The sequence below is a fragment of the Lepus europaeus genome, chromosome X (assembly GCF_033115175.1).
Source record: "Lepus europaeus isolate LE1 chromosome X, mLepTim1.pri, whole genome shotgun sequence".
Taxonomy (NCBI): domain Eukaryota; kingdom Metazoa; phylum Chordata; class Mammalia; order Lagomorpha; family Leporidae; genus Lepus; species Lepus europaeus.
In genome coordinates this window covers 9,352,527-9,360,726 of record NC_084850.1, presented here as the reverse complement: position 1 = coordinate 9,360,726, position 8,200 = coordinate 9,352,527, and positions in this window count along the sequence as shown.

Genomic DNA, 8,200 nt, shown 5'->3' with positions numbered 1-8,200 from the left:
TCATCCTACGCAGAAATCTCTCATCCACAAATTTGTAACAGCAGGGTTCCTGGCAAACATACTAACATAACACGAGGATCCTTTCTTGCAGGCCTTAGTTGACTAAACCGGACAGAGAGGAGCTTCTAACACTATTTGTGTGACTATCTGTTCCCTAGATATTTCAGACCTGTAAATAAGTTTCCAATTTCATTTTGATTAAATGATACAGACATTCAGAGAAGCAAGGAGAGAAAAATGCTTATAAGCTATTTCTGCATCTAGTTCCAGTTCACTGCTGAGGTCCACTAGTCACCATTCTCGTAATGATTCCCCTCAGTCTGCTTAAACTAATTAAAATATATCCTTAATACAGTCAAAAGGGTTGTTTCCAACAAAATTTATACAGTATTGTTATTAATAATATCATATAGTATAGGTACTTATAAATGACTAAATAGATGAAAATATATGAATTGTGAGGTAATTTATCCAACATGATATAATGGTTCATGGCAATGCTGAAGCAAGAATTTAATTCTCTTGCCTTTAAGACTAATGTTGTCTTATCTTCATCATAAAAGTAGTAGCAAAAAATTAACATCAGTTTGAAATCTATATTATGTTTTAAAAAAATCCACCTATATTTTTAAATGAAATCAATGAAACTTATTCTGAAGCAAATTAACATTTAAAATTTGGCACTCTTTTGCTGCAACAACTTATACTTCTTTCAAAAAACGTCTTTTAAAATTCATTTGTCTAAAGATTGCTGTGGTAAACCCATCTTTGAAAAGGCCTCCTAATGTATTCAGTATATTATTCTTCTACTGCTAACCTGGAGCAGATGGCGCAACTCCTCTCTCCCATCTCAAAGAATTGCTGGTACTGTAGTAAGACCCAACATTTAGTTTCTGAGTCGCTACCTGAACAATGAGGCACTTATTTGACTCAGAAAAGTGGCAGATTATTTACAATTTCCACTGTTTCAGTGGTATTCTTAAGCAAAATCTCAGTGTATAGTCTATGCCTCATCCATTGCCAAGGATTCTGAATCTCGAATAGGTAGGAGAAAATAAATATGTAGGAGTAAAGAGGAATAAAAATATTGGTTTTCCAGTTGTTTTGGTAACAGTGCAGTGAACTTGCTTCATAGTAATCTAATCCTCCCCCAATAAAAACTCATACTTCAGTGATTACTGTATCTCCATGTTAGTTCTATAAATAGCACTTATTCTCCTTATAAAGACTATGCAGATAATGCAAATGTAAATTTAACAAAAATGATATGCAGCAACAGCAATTTGCAGAAAGTAGGAGGTATGGTGATATCTGATTTAGATCTAATTCCAACTTCAAGAAGGTTACAGTGTAATAGATGAACACCCACATGGACCAGTGGGAATGATTTCCAGTATGTATCTAAAATGGGCCTAAACTGCCATCTATGAAATGGGGCCATTGAACTGGATAGGTAGTTTTCACATCATTTTGTAGATCCTTAGATGTGTTGATTGGAAGTGTAATAGGACCTCACAGAGTTTGGGGAAATTAAATTCACTGGATTCTAATGGAAATGGATATGACAATCCTTATAGTTGATGAATTAGTAAAGGAATTTAGGGATATCAATTCATATCTAGATATTGGAGGAAAGTTTCATAGAGTAGATATCATGAGATTGATTTTGCAAAAGCAGAATTTCAACTAAGAGAGATTGAGGAAAAGGGGTTTACCAGGCAAAAAGAATAATTGCTCAAAATACAGACATGGAACTGCATGCATATTTTGAGAATGTAATCTAAGTGTCATTCAAGGATATGAGAAACATAGTTAGTGGGAGATGGGATTGGAAACATCAGGGACTTGCATAGTTATATCTGACTTTCAAATATGTCACTTCCAGAACAGAGGGCTTTATCTTCCATCTAGATGCCTATAACTCTTACATGTTGGTTGCAGTTCTAGTCTCTTTCCTGACTGACAAACTCACCTGGCCAACTTCCCCACATACATTGCCAGTTGGATGTCAAGTAAGTTTCTTTAAGTTAATGTGTTCAAAAACCAAGAGCCTATTCTTCCCCTAGTTTTCCCTATCTTGGTAAATGACACTTCTAGATATCGAATTGATCAAATAACAAACCTATGATTGATGTGTGATATTTTTATCTCCCACATAAAATCCATCATTAATTAATGCAAGATCTACCTTTAAATTACGTTTTAAATTTATCCATTTCTCACTACTGCTGGTTCAACCAACCAACCCCATTCAGGACTGCAGTAATAGCCTGAGACAATTCCCAATTTTCAGTTTCACAACCGCATAGACTGGATTTTTGGTAAGAAACATTTTTCACTTCCATCCCCCTCACCTCTGTGACTGAACTAACTCATTCATATGACTTGTTTGGCTGATAGGATAGTAGGAGATGCAGGAAGGATCCTGGATAAGGGCATAAGGATTGGAATGGAGAAATCTATGACATTTTATAAGTGGAATCCATGGAATTGTTCAGTTTAAGGTCATAGTTATGAAACAAAGAGAAATCAAGCATAGCTACAAAAGGTCAAGCTAAGGAACCTGCAGAAAAAAAATATATACATACATACATATATATATATATATATATATATAATATATCAATTTGCTAAGTCAACAACAGGAGTCACTGTATACTTACTCCTCATATAGGATCTCTATCCTTAATGTTTTGTACAATGTGAATTAACGCTATAACTAGTATTCAAACAGTATTTTACACTTTGTGTTTTGGTGTGGGTGCAAACTGTTGAAATCTTTACTTAATTTATACTAAATTGATCTTCTGTCTATAAAGAGAATTGAAAATGAATCTTGATGCGAATAGAATGGAAGAGTGAGTGGGAGAGGGGAGGGTTGTGGGTGGGAGGGAAGTTATGGGAGGAAACAGCCATTGTAATCCATAAACTGTACTTTGGAAATCTATATTTATTAAATAAAAATTAAATATATATATATGCACTCACTTGAACAAATGTACATAAATATCAAGTCAATGACATAAAATGTGCTACATCTTGGTACCACAAAGGTAAAACAAATGTAGGCCCTATCTAAAAGTTAATTGCAAATATAAAGAGGCAAAATTTCAATAAAATATGCTGAATATATGATAGATATTTTCACAGGGGGGATAACACACTTTCATATGTAAAAGCACAAATACAAAACACAGCAAAAGAAGTGGGTCTGAAACAAAATACGATGAGTTTGGCTCAAACTGTGATAGATTTGATACTCAAAATGAAGATGACCAGCAGTTCTCAGTATCTGAAATTTGAGGATAAGATTTTGGCCAGCTATGTTGACTCAGCAAATTCATCAACTAAGAGGTGATTGGGTTGAAATAGATCATCTCAGAAGAGTATATAGAACAAAATGAAAGAACAGAACTCTGGGAAGTACAATAATTATGACATGAGCAGATAAAAAGGAGACTGGGCTCGGAGGTGGGGTGGAGGGAGCATTGTGGCACAGTGGATTAAGCCACCACTTGTGATGCAGGCATCGCATATCAGAACTAGTTCAAGTCTTTCCTACTCTACTTTCAATGCATTTCCCTTCCAATATACCTGAGAAAACAATGGAAGATGTTCCAAGTATTTGGGCCCCTGATGCAGACATGGAAAACTGGCATGGTGTTCCTGGCTCATAGCTTTGGCTTAGTCCAGCCCTGACCATTGCAGCTATTTGGGGAGTTAACCTGTGAGTGGAAGACCTCTTTCTCTTTGACTCTCCCTCTCTGTAACTCTCCTGGCTCTCAGCTTTGGCTTGGTCCAGCCCTGACCATTGCAGCCATTTGGGAAACTAATCTGTGAGTGGAAGATCTCTTTCTCTTTGACTCTCCCTCTCTGTCTGTAACTCTCCCTTTCAAATAAATAAAAAATATTTAAAATAAAACAAAAGACTATAAAGAAGATTAGATAGAATTAGTCAGATGGGAGAACTAGGACAGGGAAATTTCACTGGAGTCTGTGGGGAACCACAGGCTGGCCGCTCATGACAACCATTCCCTGTGGCTGGAGGTCACGTAGCCTGGCTCACTTAAACTGAAACAATGGACTGAAGTACATCCTGTTTTTCATGCAGGACTCAAACTGAAACAATAGTTTGAGGAACCACATCCTCTTTTTCATGCCCATTTTTAGTAATCGGGCTGTGGACTATATAAGAGGGACGCCTGGGGAGAACAGAGGAGGAAGGAGAGAAGCAATATAGAAAAGCTGAAAAGCGCATAAACATCGTGGATTCTTGCTTGCTATACGAATCTCGGTCTTGTCGGGAACCCGTAGATTTCCGACAGGAGTCAAAGGAAAAAGCCATTTCATAAAAAAGATTAAGAATGGAAGATGCCTTATATAGGTCACTAAATTTTAGTTGAATTAAGATAATAACGGTAAATGCACATCTATCCATTCAATCAGAAAATACTTATTCAGGGGATGGCATCTGTGGCTCAGTGAGTTAAGCTATCACCCCTGATGCTGGCATCCCATATGTGAGTGCTAGTTCTGGTCCCTGCTGCCCCACTTCCAATCCACCTCCCTGATAACATGACTGGGAAAGTACTGAAAGATAGCCAAAGTGTTTGGGGCCCTGCCACCCATGTGACAGACCAGGATACATTTCCTGGCTCCTGGCTCTAGCTTGGCCCAAATCTCACTTTCACTGCCATTTTGTACCATTTAGGGAGTGAACCAATGGATGAAAGATCTCATTCTTTCTCTCTCTTCCTTTCTATGTTGTTCTGACTTTCAAGTAATTAAGTAAGTAAATAAATAAATAAATCTTTTTAAAAATGTACTTGCTGAGTATCTACAACTATGTGTCAAGCAATATGCTCAACGTTAATGATATAAAGGTATTTCGTTTAGTTGGAAAGATATGCATTAAACAAATAATAAAACTACATACCTAGGCTGACATCACCAAAAGGACTGAGAAGGAGATACCAGCTTTCATTTTTCATTCTTCCCACCAAAATCAAATATGGACAGCTACTCACAAACCAAAATAGCTCAGAAAAGGCTCTATAGCCCATTAAAGAATTTGAGTCAACACGGAAGAGCAGCTAAAAAAGGAAAACATTCACACAGAAAGGCTCACTGATGAGACCTGCATACCTGAAATGCCAGGAGAAGGCTAAGAACATAGAAAAAAGGCAGAAGCTGTCAGTATCAGCCACGTAGTTGAACTCACCTTGATCCCCAGTGGCCTGCTCCAGATAAGATTTTGAAACTTCTTGCCACTGAAGTAAGCAAAAGCTGTTTTCACCAGGGAACCCCATAGAGGGAGACATTCTTGTATGCCCCTCCACTGGCCAAAAGGTGGCTACTCCTGAGATATTTGAAGAAAACAGTTATGATCTTTCCCACTCTTTCACAAGCCCTTACCCCAGAGTCATGGTATTTCCACAACACATGCTCTGTTGTTACATTGGACCCATCTACATCTAAGATGCTTCATTCATCACCACAGTGAGCAAGAACATACTCTTTGTCCTGGAGCAAAGACTTGCTGTGTATGCCTATCATTGGGACACTGGTTCAGCCTCCACAGGGAGCTAGACCTTTTCTCAAACTCAGAGTAACTCTTAATCTACGCATGTATCTGTTCTCATTCTTGGCTTCCTGAATATTCCATGTTCACCTGTACTGGGTATTTCATGAGCAACAAGGTAGCAGCAGTGTTTACACCATAGACAACATGACCATTACCACATGGGATTCCAGAAACATAATCCTTTTTTACATGATTGTGCTTCTGGCCTCAGCTTTATGGACATACTATGGATTCCAAGTATGAAAAGTTGGTGCCACTACCATGGTGAATGAACCTACAAGTGAAGCCCAGCACCAAATGTAATTCCCTCAACCACAACAGCACCAATGGAAAAAAAAAGAGACAAAGAGGACCATAGCAAAATTGTCACCAAAAACTTCAACAATGCTTGCTGTCACCATATACATCCTTAGCATTAACCATTGAGAATGACTGAAATATTCATTAAAACTGAAATCAGCTGACAGAGTTGTAGAGAAACACATTGGTGAAATTTTCCGGGTGATAGAATCACTGTATCCTTTGCGGCTGGTGCTGTGGCATCCCATATGGGCACTGGTTCTAGTCATGGCTGCTCCACTTCTGGTCCAGCTCTCTGCTATGGCCTGAGAAAGCAGTAGAAGATGACCCAAGTCTTTGGGCCCCTGCACCCACGTGGGAGACCCAGAAAAAGCTCCTGGCTCCTGGCTTTGGATCAGCACAGCTCTAGCAGTTGTAGCCATCTGGGGAATGAACCAGCGGATGAAAGACCTCTCTCTCTGCCTTTGCTTATCTCTTCTGTAACTCTGACTGTCAAATAAATAAAATATTTAAAAAATAAAAGAACCACTGCATCCTACAAAATAAGCCTGCTAACGTGCACACATTCAATAGGCAAATTGTTTTTCTACAATGAAAATGGCCCATAAAATCTGTAAGAGGTGGCTGATCCACTGAATGTGAAAAAATAAATGAAAGGCCATAAGAAACAAAAGATTCAAGAAGATACAACATTACTGAAAGAACATAATCTGCCAGAAACTGACCCCAAAAATGGAGTTACACAGAATTCATGACAAAGAATGCAAAATAATACTTTCAAGGAAACTTGGTAAATTTGTAAAAAAGAGTTAGAGGAAAAATTTAATATCAGGAAAATAAGAAACAACCAATTTAGGAAATTTAAAATACAGATTTAAAATACAGATCCAGAAACGCCACAACATCAAAACAAACAACCCACTTAAGAGATGGGCCAAGGACCTCAATAGACATTTTTCGAAAGAGGAAATCCAAATGGCCAACAGGCACATGAAAAAATGTTCAACATCACTAGCCATCAGGGAAATGCAAATCAAAACCACAATGAGGTTTCACCTCACCCCGGTTAGAATGGCTCACATACAGAAATCTACCAATGATAGATGCTGGAGAGGATGTGAGGAAAAAGGGACACTAACCCACTGTTGGTGGGAATGCAAACTGGTAAAGCCACTATGGAAGTCAGTGTGGAGATTCCTCAGAAACCTGAATATAACCCTACCATTCAACCCAGCCAACCCACTCCTTGGAACTTACCCAGAGGAAATTAAATTGGCAAATAAAAGAGCTGTCTGCACATTAATGTTTATTGCAGCTCAATTCACAACAGCTAAGGCATGGGATCAACCTAAATGCCCATCAACAGTAGACTGGATAAAGTAATTATGGGATATGTACTCTATCGAATACTATACAGCAGCAAAAAAAAAAATGAAATCTGGTCATTTGCAACAAAATGGAAGAATCTGGAAAACATCATGCTGAGTGAAATAAGCCAGTCCCAAAGGGGCAAATATCATGTGTTCTCCCTGATCGGTGACAACTAACCGAGCACCAAAAAGGAAACCTGTTGAAGTGAAATGGACACTATGAGAAACAATGACTTGATCAGCCCTTGTCCTGACTACTGAGGAACAACTTACTACTTCATTCCTGTTAGTATTTTTTTGTGCTACTTAATACCATCAGTTTAACTCTTTAATTAACACACAATTATTCTTAGCTGTTTAAACTTAATTGAAAAGTGATCCCTGTTAAGTATAAGAGTGGGAATAAGAGAGGGAGGAGGTGTAGAGTTCACCACATGCTCAATCGGACTTACCACTAATGGTAGAGTTAGAAACATGCCAGGGGATTCCAATTCAATCCCATCAAGGTGGCATGTACCAATGCCATCTCAGTAATCAAAGTGATCAGTTTCAGTTCATAATTGATCTTAATGAAAGGAATAAGTGTCAAAGGGATCACATAAGCAAGACTAGTGTCTGCTAATACTAATTGATAGAATTAAAAAAGAGAGAACAATCCAACAATGGAAGTGGGATACACAGTAGACTCATAGAATGGCAGATGTCCTAAACAACACTCTGGCCTCAGAATCAGCCCTTAAGGCTTTCAGATCCAGCTAAAAAGCACATGAGAGTATTTCAGGCAGGGAAAGCCAAGACACTCTGGCAAAAAAAAAAAAAAAAACAACAACAACAACAACCACAAAACCTAAATGAAAGATCTCTGCGAGTGAGATCCCAGTGGAAAGAATGTGCCATCAAAGAAGGAGGTACCTTTCTCTGAAGGGAGGATAGAACTTCCACTTTG